The sequence below is a fragment of the Primulina tabacum genome, unplaced genomic scaffold (genome assembly GCF_025594145.1).
Source record: "Primulina tabacum isolate GXHZ01 unplaced genomic scaffold, ASM2559414v2 Contig1294, whole genome shotgun sequence".
Taxonomy (NCBI): domain Eukaryota; kingdom Viridiplantae; phylum Streptophyta; class Magnoliopsida; order Lamiales; family Gesneriaceae; genus Primulina; species Primulina tabacum.
This window is the reverse complement of record NW_027460192.1, coordinates 1-20,519: the sequence shown is the minus strand read 5'-3', so window position 1 is coordinate 20,519 and position 20,519 is coordinate 1. Positions and strand designations below refer to the sequence as shown.

At 44.5% G+C, this 20,519-nt stretch overlaps 17 non-coding genes and 5 pseudogenes across 17 annotated transcripts; all 22 read right to left on the bottom strand.

Moving 5' to 3' along the window:
* Window positions 1-462: 462 nt before the first annotated feature.
* LOC142536287 (5S ribosomal RNA) lies at window positions 463-577 on the bottom strand. The gene has a single exon (XR_012818136.1). It is a non-coding gene; the product is annotated as a 5S ribosomal RNA (ribosomal RNA).
* A 676-nt stretch (window positions 578-1,253) lies between these two features.
* LOC142536294 (5S ribosomal RNA) lies at window positions 1,254-1,371 on the bottom strand. Its single transcript, XR_012818138.1, has one exon. It is a non-coding gene; the product is annotated as a 5S ribosomal RNA (ribosomal RNA).
* Window positions 1,372-2,037: 666 nt separating this feature from the next.
* LOC142536281 (5S ribosomal RNA) lies at window positions 2,038-2,153 on the bottom strand. Its single transcript, XR_012818131.1, has one exon. It is a non-coding gene; the product is annotated as a 5S ribosomal RNA (ribosomal RNA).
* A 682-nt stretch (window positions 2,154-2,835) lies between these two features.
* On the bottom strand, window positions 2,836-2,953 carry LOC142536296 (5S ribosomal RNA). The gene has a single exon (XR_012818140.1). It is a non-coding gene; the product is annotated as a 5S ribosomal RNA (ribosomal RNA).
* Window positions 2,954-4,350: 1,397 nt separating this feature from the next.
* On the bottom strand, window positions 4,351-4,465 carry LOC142536285 (5S ribosomal RNA). Its single transcript, XR_012818134.1, has one exon. It is a non-coding gene; the product is annotated as a 5S ribosomal RNA (ribosomal RNA).
* Window positions 4,466-5,148: 683 nt separating this feature from the next.
* Window positions 5,149-5,262, bottom strand: LOC142536288 (5S ribosomal RNA). The gene has a single exon (XR_012818137.1). It is a non-coding gene; the product is annotated as a 5S ribosomal RNA (ribosomal RNA).
* Window positions 5,263-5,943: 681 nt separating this feature from the next.
* Window positions 5,944-6,060, bottom strand: LOC142536275 (5S ribosomal RNA). Its single transcript, XR_012818125.1, has one exon. It is a non-coding gene; the product is annotated as a 5S ribosomal RNA (ribosomal RNA).
* Window positions 6,061-6,734: 674 nt separating this feature from the next.
* Window positions 6,735-6,852, bottom strand: LOC142536286 (5S ribosomal RNA). Its single transcript, XR_012818135.1, has one exon. It is a non-coding gene; the product is annotated as a 5S ribosomal RNA (ribosomal RNA).
* Window positions 6,853-7,532: 680 nt separating this feature from the next.
* LOC142536274 (5S ribosomal RNA) lies at window positions 7,533-7,651 on the bottom strand. The gene has a single exon (XR_012818124.1). It is a non-coding gene; the product is annotated as a 5S ribosomal RNA (ribosomal RNA).
* A 1,470-nt stretch (window positions 7,652-9,121) lies between these two features.
* On the bottom strand, window positions 9,122-9,242 carry LOC142536276 (5S ribosomal RNA). Its single transcript, XR_012818126.1, has one exon. It is a non-coding gene; the product is annotated as a 5S ribosomal RNA (ribosomal RNA).
* A 1,055-nt stretch (window positions 9,243-10,297) lies between these two features.
* LOC142536289 (5S ribosomal RNA) lies at window positions 10,298-10,414 on the bottom strand (annotated as a pseudogene).
* A 680-nt stretch (window positions 10,415-11,094) lies between these two features.
* Window positions 11,095-11,213, bottom strand: LOC142536279 (5S ribosomal RNA). The gene has a single exon (XR_012818129.1). It is a non-coding gene; the product is annotated as a 5S ribosomal RNA (ribosomal RNA).
* A 590-nt stretch (window positions 11,214-11,803) lies between these two features.
* Window positions 11,804-11,922, bottom strand: LOC142536283 (5S ribosomal RNA). Its single transcript, XR_012818132.1, has one exon. It is a non-coding gene; the product is annotated as a 5S ribosomal RNA (ribosomal RNA).
* A 684-nt stretch (window positions 11,923-12,606) lies between these two features.
* LOC142536278 (5S ribosomal RNA) lies at window positions 12,607-12,725 on the bottom strand. Its single transcript, XR_012818128.1, has one exon. It is a non-coding gene; the product is annotated as a 5S ribosomal RNA (ribosomal RNA).
* Window positions 12,726-13,402: 677 nt separating this feature from the next.
* On the bottom strand, window positions 13,403-13,517 carry LOC142536291 (5S ribosomal RNA; annotated as a pseudogene).
* Window positions 13,518-14,187: 670 nt separating this feature from the next.
* LOC142536293 (5S ribosomal RNA) lies at window positions 14,188-14,302 on the bottom strand (annotated as a pseudogene).
* Window positions 14,303-14,979: 677 nt separating this feature from the next.
* On the bottom strand, window positions 14,980-15,097 carry LOC142536277 (5S ribosomal RNA). Its single transcript, XR_012818127.1, has one exon. It is a non-coding gene; the product is annotated as a 5S ribosomal RNA (ribosomal RNA).
* Window positions 15,098-16,566: 1,469 nt separating this feature from the next.
* On the bottom strand, window positions 16,567-16,684 carry LOC142536290 (5S ribosomal RNA; annotated as a pseudogene).
* A 678-nt stretch (window positions 16,685-17,362) lies between these two features.
* LOC142536284 (5S ribosomal RNA) lies at window positions 17,363-17,486 on the bottom strand. Its single transcript, XR_012818133.1, has one exon. It is a non-coding gene; the product is annotated as a 5S ribosomal RNA (ribosomal RNA).
* A 681-nt stretch (window positions 17,487-18,167) lies between these two features.
* LOC142536295 (5S ribosomal RNA) lies at window positions 18,168-18,285 on the bottom strand. Its single transcript, XR_012818139.1, has one exon. It is a non-coding gene; the product is annotated as a 5S ribosomal RNA (ribosomal RNA).
* Window positions 18,286-18,960: 675 nt separating this feature from the next.
* Window positions 18,961-19,078, bottom strand: LOC142536292 (5S ribosomal RNA; annotated as a pseudogene).
* Window positions 19,079-19,739: 661 nt separating this feature from the next.
* Window positions 19,740-19,855, bottom strand: LOC142536280 (5S ribosomal RNA). Its single transcript, XR_012818130.1, has one exon. It is a non-coding gene; the product is annotated as a 5S ribosomal RNA (ribosomal RNA).
* Window positions 19,856-20,519: the final 664 nt, after the last annotated feature.

Sequence of the window (20,519 nt, the reverse complement as noted above, 5' to 3'; positions counted from 1 at the left end):
TTTTTTAATTATTACCGTCTCCGGAGTAATCTGCGTCATACCCTTCCGCACAAACCGGCTCACGACAACAAAAATCGATAAATGTTCCCAGAAAATAGAAAAAAAATAGAAGAAGGAATAACGAATGTAAAGCTATTATTATGCCTGGGTACGATAAAATGGAACCGGAATCGAATTTCGAACTTCCTAAGCGATTTCTCGAGAAACGAAAGCTTAACAGAAGCGGTAAATCGCAAATTAGAGGGTCTTAGAGAAGGAATTCGGCTAAAATCTCGTCAGCTCATTGCGTAGTAATGAGTCTCGTCGTTTGCCCGTTTACAATCAAATTAGCCTACAATTTTGTCCAAATCCGGCAGTGCCCGAGCTACTTTCATTTCATGTCTTTCTGGTCCCGATCGAGATTCAGATGATTTGAGCCGAAAATCGTCTGTCAACAAGTAATCAAAATAGAAAAAACAAAAAAGGGTGCAACACGAGGACTTCCCAGGGTCACCCATCCTAGTACTGCTCTCGCTCAAGCACGCTTAACTTCGGAGTTCTGATGGGATCCGGTGCATTAGTGCTGTAGATCGCACCCGACATTGAGTGGGATGTTTATCTTATATCCCTCGAGTACGTGTGGAGCGGCGGCGATGGACAACACGCGGCACTGCTCTCGCCCAATCATAACCATGAAGTTAAGCGTTCTGGCGCGATGGCAGAGCTAGGATGGGTGACCTCCCTGGGAAGACCTCGTGTCGCGACCGTTTACGTAAATTATGGATAAAACAGTCGAAATAATTGTTTTTAATGAGTTAACCGTCTCCGGAGTAATCTGCGTCATACCCTTCCGCACAGAACCGGCTCACGACAACAAAAATCGATAAATGTTCCCAGAAAAAAAAAAAAAAAAAAAGAAGGAAATAACGAATGTAAAGCTATTATTATGCCTGGGATACGATAAAATGGAACCGAATCGAATTTCGAACTTCCTAAGCGGATTTCTCGAGGAAACGAAAGCTTAACAGAAGCGGTAAATCGCAAATTAGAGGGTCTTAGAGAAGGAATTCGGCTAAAATCTCGTCAGCTCATTGCGTAGTAATGAGTCTCGTCCGTTTGCCCATTTACAATCAAATTAGCCTACAATTTTGTCCAAATCCGGCAGTGCCCGAGCTACTTTCATTTCACATGTCTTATCTGGTCCCGATCGAGATTCAGATGATTTGAGCCGAAAATCGTCTGTCAACAAGTAATCAAAAATAGAAAAACGAAAAAGGGTGCAACACGAGGACTTCCCAGGGGTCACCCATCCTAGTACTGCTCTCGCCCAAGCACGCTTAACTTCGGAGTTCTGATGGGATCCGGTGCATTAGTGCTGGTATGATCGCACCCGACATTGAGTGGGATGTTTATTCTTATATCCCTCGAGTACGTGGGAGCGGGCGGCGATGGACAACACGCGGCACTGCTCTCGCCCAATCTAACATGAAGTTAAGCGTTCTGGCGCGATGGCAGAGCTAGGATGGGTGACCTCCCTGGGAAACCTCGTGTCGCGACGTTTACGTAATTATGGATAAAACAGTCGAAATAATTGTTTTTAAGAGTTAACCGTCTCCGGAGTAATCTGCGTCATACCCTTCCGCACAGAACCGGCTCACGACAACAAAAATCGATAAATGTTCCCAGAAAATAGAAAAAAATAAGAAGAAGAAAACGAATGTAAAGCTATTATTATGCCTGGATACGATAAAATGGAACCGGAATCGAATTTCGAACTTCCTAAGCGGATTTCTCGAGGAAACGAAAGCTTAACAGAAGCGGTAAATCGCAAATTAGAGGGTCTTAGAGAAGGAATTCGGCTAAAATCTCGTCAGCTCATTGCGTAGTAATGAGTCTCGTCCGTTTGCCGTTTACATCAAATTAGCCTACAATTTTGTCCAAATCCGGCAGTGCCGAGCTACTTTCATTTCACATGTCTTATCTGGTCCGATCGAGATTCAGATGATTTGAGCCGAAAATCGTCTGTCAACAAGTAATCAAAAATAGAAAAACACGAAAAGGGTGCAACACGAGGACTTCCCAGGGGTCCCCATCCTAGTACTGCTCTCGCCAAGCACGCTTAACTTCGGAGTTCTGATGGGATCCGGTGCATTAGTGCTGGTATGATCGCACCCGACATTGAGTGGGATGTTTATTCTTATATCCCTCGAGTACGTGTGGAGCGGGCGGCGATGGACAACACGCGGCACTGCTCTCGCCCAATCATAACCATGAAGTTAAGCGTTCTGGCGCGATGGCAGAGCTAGGATGGGTGACCTCCCTGGGAAGACCTCGTGTCGCGACCGTTTACGTAAATTATGGATAAAACAGTCGAAATAATTGTTTTAATGAGTTAACCGTCTCCGGAGTAATCTGCGTCATACCCTTCCGCACAGAACCGGCTCACGACAACAAAAATCGATAAATGTTCCCAGAAAATAGAAAAAAAAATAAGAAGAAGGAAATAACGAATGTAAAGCTATTATTATGCCTGGGATACGATAAAATGGAACCGGAATCGAATTTCGAACTTCCTAAGCGGATTTCTCGAGGAAACGAAAGCTTAACAGAAGCGGTAAATCGCAAATTAGAGGGTCTTAGAGAAGGAATTCGGCTAAAATCTCGTCAGCTCATTGCGTAGTAATGAGTCTCGTCCGTTTGCCCGTTTACAATCAAATTAGCCTACAATTTTGTCCAAATCCGGCAGTGCCCGAGCTACTTTCATTTCACATGTCTTATCTGGTCCCGATCGAGATTCAGATGATTTGAGCCGAAAATCGTCTGTCAACAAGTAATCAAAAATAGAAAAACACGAAAAGGGTGCAACACGAGGACTTCCCAGGGGTCACCCATCCTAGTACTGCTCTCGCCCAAGCACGCTTAACTTCGGAGTTCTGATGGGATCCGGTGCATTAGTGCTGGTATGATCGCACCGACATTGAGTGGGATGTTTATTCTTATATCCCTCGAGTACGTGTGGAGCGGGCGGCGATGGACAACACGCGGCACTGCTCTCGCCCAATCATAACCATGAAGTTAAGCGTTCTGGCGCGATGGCAGAGCTAGGATGGGTGACCTCCCTGGGAAGACCTCGTGTCGCGACCGTTTACGTAAATTATGGATAAAACAGTCGAAATAATTGTTTTTAATGAGTTAACCGTCTCCGGAGTAATCTGCGTCATACCCTTCCGCACAGAACCGGCTCACGACAACAAAAATCGATAAATGTTCCCAGAAAATAGAAAAAAAAATAAGAAGAAGGAAATAACGAATGTAAAGCTATTATTATGCCTGGGATACGATAAAATGGAACCGGAATCGAATTTCGAACTTCCTAAGCGGATTTCTCGAGGAAACGAAAGCTTAACAGAAGCGGTAAATCGCAAATTAGAGGGTCTTAGAGAAGGAATTCGGCTAAAATCTCGTCAGCTCATTGCGTAGTAATGAGTCTCGTCCGTTTGCCCGTTTACAATCAAATTAGCCTACAATTTTGTCCAAATCCGGCAGTGCCCGAGCTACTTTCATTTCACATGTCTTATCTGGTCCCGATCGAGATTCAGATGATTTGAGCCGAAAATCGTCTGTCAACAAGTAATCAAAAATAGAAAAACACGAAAAAGGGTGCAAAAGAGGACTTAGATCGCCAGCAGACAGTTTGAGTGGGATGTTTATTCTGGTATATCCCTCGATTACGGTGGAGCGGGCGGCGATGGACAACACGCGGCACTGCTCTCGCCCAATCATAACCATGAAGTTAAGCGTTCTGGCGCGATGGCAGAGCTAGGATGGGTGACCTCCCTGGGAAGACCTCGTGTCGCGACCGTTTACGTAAATTATGGATAAAACAGTCGAAATAATTGTTTTTAATGAGTTAACCGTCTCCGGAGTAATCTGCGTCATACCCTTCCGCACAGAACCGGCTCACGACAACAAAAATCGATAAATGTTCCCAGAAAATAGAAAAAAAAAAGAAGAAGAAATAACGAATGTAAAGCTATTATTATGCCTGGGATACGATAAAATGGAACCGGAATCGAATTTCGAACTTCCTAAGCGGATTTCTCGAGGAAACGAAAGCTTAACAGAAGCGGTAAATCGCAAATTAGAGGGTCTTAGAGAAGGAATTCGGCTAAAATCTCGTCAGCTCATTGCGTAGTAATGAGTCTCGTCCGTTTGCCCGTTTACAATCAAATTAGCCTACAATTTTGTCCAAATCCGGCAGTGCCCGAGCTACTTTCATTTCACATGTCTTATCTGGTCCCGATCGAGATTCAGATGATTTGAGCCGAAAATCGTCTGTCAACAAGTAATAAAAAATAGAAAAACACGAAAAGGGGACACGAGGACTTCCCAGGGGTCACCCATCCTAGTACTGCTCGCGCCCAAGCACGCTTAACTTCGGAGTTCTGATGGGATCCGGTGCATTAGTGCTGGTATGATCAAACCCGACATTGAGTGGGATGTTTATTCTTATATCCCTCGAGTACGTGTGGAGCGGGCGGCGATGGACAACACGCGGCACTGCTCTCGCCCAATCATAACCATGAAGTTAAGCGTTCTGGCGCGATGGCAGAGCTAGGATGGGTGACCTCCCTGGGAAGACCTCGTGTCGCGACCGTTTACGTAAATTATGGATAAAACAGTCGAAATAATTGTTTTTAATGAGTTAACCGTCTCCGGAGTAATCTGCGTCATACCCTTCCGCACAGAACCGGCTCACGACAACAAAAATCGATAAATGTTCCCAGAAAATAGAAAAAAAAATAAGAAGAAGGAAATAACGAATGTAAAGCTATTATTATGCCTGGGATACGATAAAATGGAACCGGAATCGAATTTCGAACTTCCTAAGCGGATTTCTCGAGGAAACGAAAGCTTAACAGAAGCGGTAAATCGCAAATTAGAGGGTCTTAGAGAAGGAATTCGGCTAAAATCTCGTCAGCTCATTGCGTAGTAATGAGTCTCGTCCGTTTGCCCGTTTACAATCAAATTAGCCTACAATTTTGTCCAAATCCGGCAGTGCCCGAGCTACTTTCATTTCACATGTCTTATCTGGTCCCGATCGAGATTCAGATGATTTGAGCCGAAAATCGTCTGTCAACAAGTAATCAAAAATAGAAAAACACGAAAAGGGTGCAACACGAGGACTTCCCAGGGGGTCACCCATCCTAGTACTGCTCCAAGCACGCTTAACTTCGGAGTTCTGATGGGATCCGGTGCATTAGTGCTGGTATGATCGCACCGACATTGAGTGGGATGTTTATTCTTATATCCCTCGAGTACGTGTGGAGCGGGCGGCGATGGACAACACGCGGCACTGCTCTCGCCCAATCATAACCATGAAGTTAAGCGTTCTGGCGCGATGGCAGAGCTAGGATGGGTGACCTCCCTGGGAAGACCTCGTGTCGCGACCGTTTACGTAAATTATGGATAAAACAGTCGAAATAATTGTTTTTAATGAGTTAACCGTCTCCGGAGTAATCTGCGTCATACCCTTCCGCACAGAACCGGCTCACGACAACAAAAATCGATAAATGTTCCCAGAAAATAGAAAAAAAATAAGAAGAAGGAAATAACGAATGTAAAGCTATTATTATGCCTGGGATACGATAAAATGGAACCGGAATCGAATTTCGAACTTCCTAAGCGGATTTCTCGAGGAAACGAAAGCTTAACAGAAGCGGTAAATCGCAAATTAGAGGGTCTTAGAGAAGGAATTCGGCTAAAATCTCGTCAGCTCATTGCGTAGTAATGAGTCTCGTCCGTTTGCCCGTTTACAATCAAATTAGCCTACAATTTTGTCCAAATCCGGCAGTGCCCGAGCTACTTTCATTTCACATGTCTTATCTGGTCCCGATCGAGATTCAGATGATTTGAGCCGAAAATCGTCTGTCAACAAGTAATCAAAAATAGAAAAACACGAAAAGGGTGCAACACGAGGACTTCCCAGGGGTCACCCATCCTAGTACGCTCTCGCCCAAGCACGCTTAACTTCGGAGTTCTGATGGGATCCGGTGCATTAGTGCTGGTATGATCGCACCCGACATTGAGTGGGATGTTTATTCTTATATCCCTCGAGTACGTGTGGAGCGGGCGGCGATGGACAACACGCGGCACTGCTCTCGCCCAATCATAACCATGAAGTTAAGCGTTCTGGCGCGATGGCAGAGTAGGATGGGTGACCTCCCTGGGAAGACCTCGTGTCGCGACCGTTTACGTAAATTATGGATAAAACAGTCGAAATAATTGTTTTTAATGAGTTAACCGTCTCCGGAGTAATCTGCGTCATACCCTTCCGCACAGAACCGGCTCACGACAACAAAAATCGATAAATGTTCCCAGAAAATAAAAAAAAATAAGAAGAAGGAAATAACGAATGTAAAGCTTATTATGCCTGGGATACGATAAAATGGAACCGGAATCGAATTTCGAACTTCCTAAGCGGATTTCTCGAGGAAACGAAAGCTTAACAGAAGGTAAATCGCAAATTAGAGGGTCTTAGAGAAGGAATTCGGCTAAAATCTCGTCAGCTCATTGCGTAGTAATGAGTCTCGTCCGTTTGCCCGTTTACAATCAAATTAGCCTACAATTTTGTCCAAATCCGGCAGTGCCCGAGCTACTTTCATTTCACATGTCTGTCTGGTCCGATCGAGATTCAGATGATTTGAGCCGAAAATCGTCTGTCAACAAGTAATCAAAAATAGAAAAACACGAAAAGGGTGCAACACGAGGACTTCCCAGGGGTCACCCATCCTAGTACTGCTCTCGCCCAAGCACGCTTAACTTCGGAGTTCTGATGGGATCCGGTGCATTAGTGCTGGTATGATCGCACCCGACATTGAGTGGGATGTTTATTCTTATATCCCTCGAGTACGTGTGGAGCGGGCGGCGATGGACAACACGCGGCACTGCTCTGCCCAATCATAACCATGAAGTTAAGCGTTCTGGCGCGATGGCAGAGCTAGGATGGGTGACCTCCCTGGGAAGACCTCGTGTCGCGACCGTTTACGTAAATTATGGATAAAACAGTCGAAATAATTTTTTTAATGAGTTAACCGTCTCCGGAGTAATCTGCGTCATACCCTTCCGCACAGAACCGGCTCACGACAACAAAAATCGATAAATGTTCCCAGAAAATAGAAAAAAAATAAGAAGAAGGAAATAACGAATGTAAAGCTATTATTATGCCTGGGATACGATAAAATGGAACCGGAATCGAATTTCGAACTTCCTAAGCGGATTTCTCGAGGAAACGAAAGCTTAACAGAAGCGGTAAATCGCAAATTAGAGGGTCTTAGAGAAGGAATTCGGCTAAAATCTCGTCAGCTCATTGCGTAGTAATGAGTCTCGTCCGTTTGCCCGTTTACAATCAAATTAGCCTACAATTTTGTCCAAATCCGGCAGTGCCCGAGCTACTTTCATTTCACATGTCTTATCTGGTCCCGATCGAGATTCAGATGATTTGAGCCGAAAATCGTCTGTCAACAAGTAATCAAAAATAGAAAAACACGAAAAGGGTGCAACACGAGGACTTCCCAGGGGGTCACCCATCCTAGTACTGCTCTCGCCCAAGCACGCTTAACTTCGGAGTTCTGATGGGATCCGGTGCATTAGTGCTGGTATGATCGCACCCGACATTGAGTGGGATGTTTATTCTTATATCCCTCGAGTACGTGTGGAGCGGGCGGCGATGGACAACACGCGGCACTGCTCTCGCCCAATCATAACCATGAAGTTAAGCGTTCTGGCGCGATGGCAGAGTAGGATGGGTGACCTCCCTGGGAAGACCTCGTGTCGCGACCGTTTACGTAAATTATGGATTGAAACAGTCGAAATAATTGTTTTAATGAGTTAACGTCTCCGGAGTAATCTGCGTCATACCCTTCGCACAGAACCGGCTCACGACAACAAAAATCGATAAATGTTCCCAGAAAATAGAAAAAACAAAATAAGAAGAAGGAAAATAACGAAGTAAAGCTATTATTATGCCGTGGATACGATAAAATGGAACCGGAATCGAATTTCGAACTTCCTAGGCGGATTTCTCGAGAGGAAACGAAAGCTGAACAGAAGCGGTAAATCGCAAATTAGAGGGTCTTAGAGAAGGAATTTGGCTAAATCTCGTCAGCTCATTGCGTTAGAAGAGTCTCGTCCGTTTTTGCCCGTTTACATCAAATTAGCCTACAATTTTGTACAAATCGGCAGTGCCCGAGCTACTTTCATTTCACATGTCTTATCTAGTCCGATCGAGATTCAGATGATTGAGCCGAAAATCGTCTGTCAACAAGTAATCAAAATAGAAAAACCACGAAAAGGGGTGTAACACGAGGACTTCCCAAGGGGGTCACCATCATAGTACGCTCCGCCCAAGCACCTTAACTTCAGAGTTCTGATGGATCCGTACATTAGTGCTATGTATGATCGCACCGACATTGAGTGGGATGTTTATTCTTATATCCCTCGAGTAGTGTGGAGCGGGCGGCGATGGACAACACGCGGCACTACTCTCGCCTAATCATAACCATGAAGTTAAGCGTTCTGCGCGATGGCAGAGCTAGGCTGGGTGACCTCCCTGGGAAACCTCGTGTCGCGACCGTTTACGTAACTTATGGAAAAAACAGTCGAAATATTGATTTTTAATGAGTTAACCGTCTCGGAGTAATCTGCGTCATACCCTTCCACACAGAACCGGCTAACGACAACTAAAATGAATAAATGTTCCAGAAATTGAAAAAAAAATAAGAAGATGGAAATAACGAATGTAAAGTATTATTATGCTTGGAATACGATAAATGGAACGGAATCGAATTTCGAACTTCTAAGCGGATTTCTCGAGGAAACGAAAGCTAACAAACAGCGGTAAATCATCAAATTGAGGGTCTTAGAGAAGGAATTCGGATAAAATCTCGTCAGCTCATTGCGTAGTAATGAGTCTCTGTCCGTTTGCCGTTTACAATCAAATTAGCCCTACAACTTTTGTCCAAATCCGGCAGTGCCCGAGCTACTTTCATTTCACATGTCTTATCTGGTCCACGATCGAGATTCAGATGATTTGAGCTGAAAATCGTCTGTCAAAAGTAATCAAAATAGAAAAACACGAAAAGGGGTGCAACACGAGGACTTCCCAGGGGGTCACCCATCCTAGTACTGCGCTTTCGCCCAAGCACGCTTAACTTCGGAGTTCTGATGGGATCCGGTGCATTAGTGCTGGTATGATCGCACCCGACATTGAGTGGGATGTTTATTCTTATATCCCTCGAGTACGTGTGGACGCGGGCGGCGATGGACAACACGCGGCACTCACTCTCGCCCAATATAACCATGAAGTTAAGCGTTCTAGGCTCGATGGCAGAGCTAGGATGGGTGACCTCCCTGGGAAGACCTCGTTGTCGCGACCGTTTATGTAAATATGGATAAACAGTCGAAATAATTGTTTTTAATGAGGTTAACCGTCTCCGGAGTAATCTGCGTCATACCCTTCCGCACAGAACCGGCTCACGACAACAAAAATCGATAAATGTTCCCAGAAAATAGAAAAAAAAAAGAAGAAGGAATAACGCACTGTAAAGCTGTATTATGCATGGAATACGATAAAAATGGAACCGGAATCGAATTTCGAACATTCCTAAGCGGATTTCTCGAGGAAAAACGAAAGCTTAACAGAAGCGGTAAATCGCAAATTAGAGGGTCTTAGAGAAGGAATCGGCTAAAATCTCGTCAAGCTCATTGCGTAGTAATGAGTCTCCGTCCGTTTGCCCGTTACAATCAAATTAGCCTACAATTTGTCCAAATCCGACAGTGCCCGAGCTACTTTCATTTCACATGTCTTATCTGGTCCCGATCGAGATTCAGATTATTTGAGCCGAAAATCGTTCTGTCAACAAGTAACAAAAATAGAAAAACACGAAAAAGGTGCAACACGAGGACTTCCAAGAATGTAAAGCTATTATTATTCCTGGGATACGATAAAATGGATCCGGAATCGAATTTCGAACTTCCTAAACGGATTTCTCGAGGAAACAGAACATTAACAGAAGCGGTAAATAGCAAATTAGAGGGTCTTAGAGAAGAAATTAGCTAAAATCTCGCGAGCACTTTGCGGAGTAATGAGTCTCGTCCGTTTGCCCGTTTACAATAAAATTAGCCTACAATTTTATCCAAATCAGGCAGTACCCGAGCTACGCTGATTTCACATGTATTATTTGGTCCCGATCGAGATTCAGATGATTTGAGCAGAAAATGTCGTCAACAAGTAATCAAAAATAGAAAAAACACGAAAAAGGTGCAACACGAGGACTTCCCAAGGTGTCACCCATCCTAGTAGTGCTCTCGCCCAAGCACGCTTAACTTCGGAGTTCTGATGGGATCCGGTGCATTAGTGCGTAAGATCGCACCCGACATTGAGTGGGATGTTTATTCTTATATCCCTCGAGTACGTGTGGAGCGGGCGGCGATGGACAACACGCGGCACTGCTCTCGCCCAATCAATAACTATGAAGTTAAGCGTTCTGGCGCGATGGCAGAGGTAGGATGGGTGACCTCCTTGGAAGACCTCGTGTCGCGAACGTTTACGTAAATTATGGATAAAACAGTCGAAATAATTGTTTTTAATGAGTTAACCGTCTCCGGAGTAATCTGTGTCATACCCTTCCGCCACAGAACCGGCTAACGACAACAAAAATCGATAAATGTTCCCACAAAAATAGAAAAAATTAGAAGAATAAATAGCGAATGTAAGCTATTATTATGCTTGAGATACGATAAAATGGAACCGGAATCGAATTTAGAACTTCCTAAAGCGGATTTCCAAGGAAACGGAAGCTTAACATAAGCGGTTAAATCGCAAATAGAGGTTCTTAGAGAAGGCATTCGGCTAAAATCTCGTCAGCTCATTGCGTAGTAAAGAGTCTCGGTCCGTTGGCCCGTTTACTATCAAATTAGCCTACAATTTGTCCAAATCCGGCAGTGCCCGAGCTACGTTGATTTCTCATGTCTTATCAGGTCACGATCCAGATTCAGATGATTTGAGCCGAAAATCGTCTGTCAACAAGTAATCAAAGTAGAAAACACGGAAAATGGGTGCAACACGAGAACTTCGCAGGGGGTCACCCATCCTAGTATTGCTCTCTCCCAAGCATGCTTAACTTCGGAGTTCTGATGGGATCCGGTGCATTAGTGCTGGTATGATCGCACGCGACATTGAGTGGGATGTTTATTCTTATATCCCTCGAGTACGTGTGTAGCGGGCGGCGATAGACAACAGGCGGCACTGCTCTCGCCCAATCAGAACCATGAAGTTAAGCGTTTCTGTTTTTAATTAGTTATCCGTCTCGGGAGTAATCTGCGTCATACCCTTCCGCACAGAACCTGCTCACGACAACAAAATCACTAAATGTTCCCAGAAAATAGAAAAAAAAATAAGAAGAAGAAAATAGCGAATGTAAAGCTATTATTATGCCTGGGATACGATAAAATGGAACGTGAATCGAATTTCGAACTTCCTAAACATTTTTTCTCGAGGAAACGAAAGCTTAACAGAAGCGGAAAATCGCAAATTAGAGGGTTTTAGATAAGGAATTCGGCTAAAATCTCACCATATCATTGAGAAGTAACGAGTCTCGTTCGGTTGCCCGTTTACAATCAAATTAGCCTACAATTTTGTCCAAATCCGGCAGTGCCCGAGCTACGTTGATTTCAAATGTTTTATCTGGTCCGATCGAGATTCAGATGATTGGAGCCGAAAGTCTTCTGTCAACAAGTAATCAAAAATAGAAAAACACGAAAAGGTGTGCAACACGAGGACATCCCAGGGTGTCACCCATCCTAGTACTGCTCTCGTCCAAGCACGCTTAACTTCAGAGTTCTGATGGGATCCGGTGCATTGGTGCTGGTATGATCGCACCCGACCTTGAGTTGGATGTATATTCTAATATCCCTCGTGTACGTGTGGAGCGGGCGGCGATGGACAACACGCTGGCACTGCTCTCGCCCAATCATAATCATGACGTTAAGCGTTCTGGCGCGATGGCAGAGCAAAGGATGGGTGACCTCCTGGGAAGTCCTCGTGTCGCGACTATTTGCGTAAATTATGGCAAAACAGTCGAAATAATTGTTTTTCATGAGTTAACGTTCTCCGGAGTAATCTGCGTCACACCCTTCCGCACAGAACCGGCTCACGACAACAAAATCGCAAATGTTCCCAGAAATAGAAAAAAATAAGAAGAAGAAAATAGCGAATGTAAAGCTATTATTATGCCTGGGATACGATAATAATAGAACCGGAAATCGAATTTCGAACTTGCTAAGCGGATTTCTCGAGGAAATGGAAGCTTAACAGAAACGGAAAATCGCAAAATTAGAAGGGTCTTAGAGAAGGAATTCGGCTAAAATCTCGTCAGCTCATTGCGGATAATGAGTCTCGTTCGTTTGCCCTGTTACAATAAAATTAACCTACAATTTTGTCCAAATCCGGCAGTGCCCGGCTACGTTGATTTCACATGTCTTATTTGTTTCCGATCGAGATTCAGATTATTTGAGCCGAAAATCGTCTGTCAACAAGTAATCAATCAAAATAGAAAAACACAAAAATGGGTGCAACACGAGGACTTCCCAGGGGTCACTCCATCCTAGTACTTCTCTCGCCCAAGCACGCTTAACTTCGGAGTTCTAATGGGATCCGGTGCATTAGTGCTGGTATTATCGCACCCGACATTGAGTGGGATGTTTATTCTTATATCCTCGAGTACGTGTGGAGCGGGCGACGATGGACAACACGCGGCACTGCTCACGCCCAATCATAACCATGAAGTTAAGCGTTCTAGCGCGATGGCAGAGCTAGGATGGGGACCTCCCTGGGAAAGACTTCGTGTCGCGGACCGTTTACGTAAATTATGGATAAAATAGTTGAAATAATTGTTTTTAATTAGTTAACCTTCTCCGGAGTAATCTGCGTCATACCCTTCCGCACAAAACCGCCTCACGACAACAAAAATCGCAAAATATTCCAGAAAATAGAAAAAAAAATAAGAAGAAGGTAATAGCGAATGTAAAGCTATTATTATGCCTGGTTACGATAAAATGAAATCGGATTCGAATTTCTAACTTCCAAGCGGATTTCTCGAGGAAATGGAAGCTTAACAGAAGCGGTAAATCGTAAATTAGAGGGTCTTAGAGAAGGAATTTAGCTAAAATATCGCCAGCTCTTGCGAGTAATGATTCTCGTCCGTTTGCCTGTTTACAATCAAATTAGCCTATAATTTTGTCCAAATCCAGCAGTGCTCGAGCTACGTTGATTTCACATGTCTTATCTGGTCCCGATCGAGATTCAGATGATTTGAGCCGAAAATCGTCTGTCAACAAGTATAAAAATAGAAAAACACGAAAAGGGGTGCAACACGAGGACTTCCCAAGGGGTCACCCATCCTAGTTGCTCTCGCCCAAGCACGCTTAACTTCGGAGTTCTGATTGGATGGTGCATTAGTGCTGGTATGATCGCACCCGACATTGAGTGGGATGTTTATTCTTATATCCCTCGAGTACGTGTGGAGCGGGCGGCGATGGACAACACGCGGCACTGCTCCGCCCAATCATAACCATGAAGTTAAGCGTTCTGGCGCGATGGCAGAGTAGGATGGGTGACCTCCCTGGGAAGACCTCGTGTCGCGACGTTTACGTAAATTATGGATAAAACAGTCGAAATAATTGTTTTTAATGAGTTAACCGTCTCCGGAGTAATCTGCGTCATACCCTTCCGCACAGAACCGGCTCACGACAACAAAAATCGATAAATGTTCCCAGAAAATAAAAAAATAAGAAGAAGGAAATAACGAATGTAAAGCTATTATTATGCCTGGGATGATAAAATGGAACCGGAATCGAATTTCGAACTTCCTAAGCGGATTTCTCGAGGAAACGAAAGCTTAACAAGCGGTAAATCGCAAATTAGAGGGTCTTAGAGAAGGAATTCGGCTAAAATCTCGTCAGCTCATTGTAGTAATGAGTCTCGTCCGTTTGCCCGTTTACAATCAAATTAGCCTACAATTTTGTCCAAATCCGGCAGTGCCCGAGCTACTTTCATTTCACATGATCTTATCTGGTTCGATCGAGATTCAGATGATTTGAGCCGAAAATCGTCTGTCAACAAGTAATCAAAAATAGAAAAACACGAAAAGGGTGCAACACGAGGACTTCCCAGGGGGTCACCCACCTAGTACTGCTCTCGCGCAAACGCTTAACTTCGAGTTCTGATGGGATCCGGTGCATTAGTGCTGGTATGATCGCACCCGACATTGAGTGGGATGTTTATTCTTATATCCCTCGAGTACGTGTGGAGCGGCGGCGATGGACAACACGCGGCATGCCTCGCCCAATCATAACCATGAAGTTAAGCGTTCTGGCGCGATGGCAGAGCTAGGATGGGTGACCTCCCTGGGAAGACCTCGTGTCGCGACCGTTACGTAAATTATGGATAAAACAGTCGAAATAATTTTTTTAATGAGTTAACCGTCTCCGGAGTAATCTGCGTCATACCCTTCCGCACAGAACCGGCTCGACACAAAAATCGATAAATGTTCCCAGAAAATAAAAAAAAAATAAGAAGGAAATAACGAATGTAAAGCTATTATTATGCCTGGGATACGATAAAATGGAACCGGAATCGAATTTCGAACTTCCTAAGCGGATTTCTCGAGGAAACGAAAGCTTAACAGAAGTAAATCGCAAATTAGAGGGGTCTAGAGAAGGAATTCGGCTTTAAAATCGTAGGCATCTCATTTGCGTAGTAATGAGTCTCGTCCGGTTTGCCCGTTTACAATCAAATTAGCCTACAATTTTGTCCAAATCCGGCAGTGCCACGAGCTACTTTCATTTCACATGTCTTATCTGGTCCCGATCGAGATTCAGATGATTTAGACGAAAATCGTCTGTCAACCAAGTAATCAAGAAATAGAAAAACACGAAAAAGGGGTGCAACACGAGGACTTCCCAGGGGGTCACCCATCCTAGTACTGCTCTCGCCCAAGCACGCTTAACTTCGGAGTTCTGATGGGATCCGGTGCATTAGTGTGGTATGATCGCACCCGACATTGAGTGGGATGTTTATTCTTATATCCCTCGAGTACGTGTGGAGCGGGCGGCGATGGACAACACGCGGCCCAATCATAACCATGAAGTTAAGCGTTCTGACGCGATGGCAGAGCTAGGATGGGTGACCTCCCTGGGAAGACCTCGTGTCGCGACCGTTACGTAAATTATGGATAAAACAGTCGAAATAATTTTTTTAATGAGTTAACCGTCTCCGGAGTAATCTGCGTCATACCCTTCCGCACAGAACCGGCTCACGACAACAAAAATCGATAAATGTTCCCAGAAAATAGAAAAAAAATAAGAAGGAAATAACGAATGTAAAGCTATTATGCCTGGGATACGATAAAATGGAACCGGAATCGAATTTCGAACTTACTAAGCGGATTTCTCGAGGGGAAACGAAAGCTTAACAGAAGCGGTAAATCGCAAATTAGAGGGTCTTAGAGAAGGAGAATTCGGCTCAATCTCGTCAGCTCATTGCGTAGTAACTGAGTCCTCGTCCGTTTTGCCGTTTACAATCAAATTAGCCTACAATTTTGTCCAATCCGGCAGTGCCCGGAGCTACGTTCATTCACAGGTCTTATCTGGTCCCACGATCGAGATTCAGATGATTGAGCCGAAAATCGTCTTGTCAACAAGAATCAAAAATAGAAAAACACGAAAAGGGTACAGCAACACGAGGATTCTTCCCAGGGGTCACCATTCCATGTATGCTCTCGCCCAAGCATCGCTTAACTTCGGAGTTCTGATGGGATCGGTGCATTAGTGCTGGTATGATCGCACCGAACATGAGTGGGATGTTTATTTCTTATCTCCTCGAGTACGTGTGGAGCGGGCGTCGATGGAAAACACGCGGCACTGCTCTCGCCCCAATCATAACCCTGAAGTTAAGCGTTCTGGCGCGATGGCAGAGCTATGGAGGGGGACATCTCCTGGGAGACCTAGTGTCGCGACCCGTTTACGTAAATTATGGATAAAACAGTCGAAATAATTGTTTTTAATGAGTTTAACCGTCTCCGGAATAATCTGCGTCATACCCTTCCGCACTAGAACCGGCTCACGACAACAAAAATCGATAAATGTTCCCAGAAAATCGAAAAAAATAAGAAGAGAAATAACGAATGTAAAGCTATTATTATGCATCGGATACGATAAAATGGAACGGAATCGAATTTCGAACTCCTAAGCGGATTTCTCGAGGGAAACGAAAGCTTAACAGAAGCCGTGTAAATCGCAAATTAGAGGGTCTTAGAGAAGGAATTCGGCTAAAATCTCTGTCAGCTCATTGCGTAGTAATGAGTCTCGTCGTTGGCCGTTTACAATCAAATTAGCCTACAATTTTGTCCAAATCCGGCAGTGCCCGAGCTACTTTCATTTCACATGTCTTATCTGGTCCCGATCGAGATTCAGTGATTTGAGCGAAAATCGTCGTCACACAGTAATCAAAAATAGAAAACACGAAAAGGGTTGCAACATGAGGACTTCCCAGGGGGTCACCCATCCTAGTACTGCTCTCGCCCAAGCACGCTTAAATTCGGAGTTCTGATGGGATCGGGTGCATTATGCTGGTATGATCGCACCGACATTGAGTGGGATGTTTATTCTTATATCCCTCGAGTACGTGTGGATGGGGCGTCGATGGACAACACGCGGGCACTGCTCTCGCCCAATCATAACCATGAAGTTAAGCGTTCTGGCGCGATGGCAGAGGTAAGGATGGGTGACCATCCCTGGAAGACCTCGTGTCGCGACCGTTTACGTAAATTATGGCATAAAACAGTCGAAATAATGTTTTTAATGAGTTAACCGTCTCCGGAGTAATCTGCGTCATACCCTTCGCACAGAACCGGCTCACGACAAACAAAAATCGATAACTGTTCCCAGAAATAGAAAAAAATATCAGAAGAAGGAAAATAACGAATGTAAAGATATTATTATGCCTGGGATACGAATAAAATGGAACCGGAATCGAATTTCGAACTTCCTAAGCGGATTTCTCGAGGAAACGAAAGCTAACAGAAGCGGTAAATCGCAACTTAGAGGGTCTTAGAGAAGAATTCGGCTAAACTCTGTCAGCTCATTGCGTAGTAATAAGTCTCGTCCGTTTGCCGTTTACAATCAAATTAGCCTACAATTTTGTCCAAATCGGCAGTGCCCGATCTACTTTCATTTCACATGTCTTATCTGGTCCCGATCGAGATTCAGATGATTTGAGCCGAAATCGTATGTCAACAAGTAATCAAAAATAGAAAACACGAAAAGGGTGCAAACACGAGGACTTCCCAGGGGGTCGGTCACCCATCCTAGAACTGCTCTCGCCCAAGCACGCTTAACTTCGGAGTTCTGATGGGATCCGGTGCATTAGTGCTGGTATGATCGCACCGACATTGAGTGGGATGTTATTCTTATATCCCTCGAGTACGTGTGGAGCGGGCGGCGATGGACAACACGCGGCACTGCTCTCGCCCAATCATAACCATGAAGTTATATGCGTTCTTGGCGCGATGGCCAGAGCTAGGATGGGTGGACCTCCCTGGGAAGACCTCGTGTCGCGACGTTTACGTAAATTATAGATAAAACAGTCGAAATAATTGTTTTAATGAGTTAACCGTTCTCCGGAGTAATCTGCGTCATACCCTTCCGCACAGAACCGGCTCAGACAACAAAAATCGATAAATGTTCCAGAAAATAGAAAAAAAATAAGAAGAAGGAAATAACGAATGTAAAGCTATTATTATGCCTGGGATACGATAAAATGGAACCGGAATCGAATCTTCGAACTTCCCTAAGCGGATTTCTCGAGGAAACAGAAGCTAAGAGAAGCGGTAAATCGCAAATTAAAGGGTCTTAGAGAAGGAATTCGGCTAACATCTCGTCAGCTCATTGCGTAGTAATGAGGTCTGTCCGTTTGCTCGTTTACAATCAAATTAGCCTACAATTTGTCCAAATCCGGCAGTGCCCGAGCTACTTTCATTTCACATGTCTTATCTGGTCCCGATCGAGATTCAGATGATTTGAGCCGAAAATCGTGTCAACAAGTAATCAAAAATAGAAAAACACGAAAAGGGGTGCAACACGAGGACTTCCCAGGGGGTCACCCATCCTAGTACGCTCTCGCCCAAGCACGCTTAACTTCGGAGTTCTGATGGGATCCGGTGCATTAGTGCTGGTATGATCGCACCGACATTGAGTGGGATGTTTATTCTTATATCCCTCGAGTACGTGTGGAGCGGGCGGCGATGGACAACACGCGGCACTGCTCTCGCCCAATCATAACCATGAAGTTAAGCGTTCTGGCGCGATGGCAGAGCTAGGATGGGTGACCTCCCTGGGAAGACCTCGTGTCGCGACCGTTTACGTAAATTATGGATAAAACAGTCGAAATAAGTTTTTAATGAGTTAACCGTCTCCGGAGTAATCTGCGTCATACCCTTCCACAGAACCGGCTCACGACAACAAAAATCGATAAATGTTCCCAGAAAATAGAAAAAAAATAAGAAGAAGGAAATAACGAATGTAAAGCTATTATTATGCTGGGATACGATAAAATGGAACCGGAATCGAATTTCGAACTTCCTAAGCGGATTTCTCGAGAAACGAAAGCTTAACAGAAGCGGTAAATCGCAAATTAGAGGGTCTTAGAGAAGGAATTCGGCTAAAATCTCGTCAGCTCATTGCGTAGTAATGAGTCTCGTCCGTTTGCCCGTTTACAATCAAATTAGCCTACAATTTTGTCCAAATCCGGCAGTGCCCGAGCTACTTTCATTTCACATGTCTTATCTGGTCCCGATCGAGATTCAGATGATTGAGCCGAAAATCGTCTGTCAACAAGTAATCAAAAATAGAAAAACACGAAAAGGGGTGCAACACGAGGACTTCCCAGGGGGTCACCCATCCTAGTACTGCTCTCCCCAAGCAACGCTTAACTTCGGAGTTCTGATGGGATCGGTGCATTAGTGCTGGTATGATCGCACCGACATTGAGTGGGATGTTTATTCTTATATCCCTCGAGTACGTGTGGAGGGGCGGCGATGGACAACACGCGGCACTGCTCTGCCCAATCATAACCATGAAGTTAAGCGTTCTGGCGCGATGGCAGAGCTAGGATGGGTGACCTCCTGGGAAGACCTCGTGTCGCGACGTTACGTAAATTATGGATAAAACAGTCGAAATAATTGTTTTAATGAGTTAACCGTCCGGAGTAATCTGCGTCATACCCTTCCGCACAGAACCGGCTCAGACAACAAAAATCGATAAATGTTCCCAGAAAATAGAAAAAAAATAAGAAGAAGGAAATAACGAATGTAAAGCTATTATTATGCCTGGGATACGATAAAATGGAACGGAATCGAATTTCGAACTTCCTAAGCGGATTTCTGAGGAAACGAAAGCTTAACAGAAGGTAAATCGCAAATTAGAGGGTCTTAGAGAAGGAATTCGGCTAAAATCTCGTCAGCTCATTGCGTAGTAATGAGTCGTCCGTTTGCCCGTTTACAATCAAATTAGCCTACAATTTGTCCAAATCGGCAGTGCCCGAGCTACTTTCATTTCACATGTCTTATCTGGTCCGATCGAGATTCAGATGATTTGCGCGAAAATCGTTGTAACAAGTAATCAAAAATAGAAAAACACGAAAAGGGGTGCAACACGAGGACTTCCCAGGGGGTCCCATCCTAGTACTGCTCTCGCCAAGCACGCTTAACTTCGGAGTTCTGATGGGATCCGGTGCATTAGTGCTGGTATGATCGCACCGACATTGAGTGGGATGTTTATTTATATCCTCGAGTACGTGTGGAGCGGGCGGCGATGGACAACACGGGCACTGCTCGCCCAATCATAACCATGAAGTTAAGCGTTCTGGCGCGATGGCAGAGCTAGGATGGGTGACCTCCCTGGGAAGACCTCGTGTCGCGACCGTTTACGTAAATTATGGAATAAAACAGTCGAAAAATTGTTTTAATGAGTTAACGTCTCCGGGAGTAATCTGCGTCATAACCCTTCCGCACAGAACGGCTCACGACAACAAAAATCGATAAATGTTCCAGAAAATAGAAAAAAAAAATAAGAAGAAGGAAATAACGAATGTAAAGCTATTATTATGCCTGGGATACGATAAAATGGAACCGGAATCGAATTTCGAACTTCCTAAGCGGATTTCTCGAAACGAAAGCTTAACAGAAGCGGTAAATCGCAAATTAGAGGGTCTAGAGAAGGAATTCGGCTAAAAATCTAGTCAGCTCATTGCGTAGTAATGAGTCTCGTCCGTTTGCCGTTTACAATCAAATAGCCTACAATTTGTCCAAATCCGGCAGTGCCCGAGTACTTTCATTTCACATGTCTTATCTGGTCCCGATCGAGATTCAGATGATTTGAGCCGAAAATCGTCTGTCAACAAGTAATCAAAATAGAAAAACACG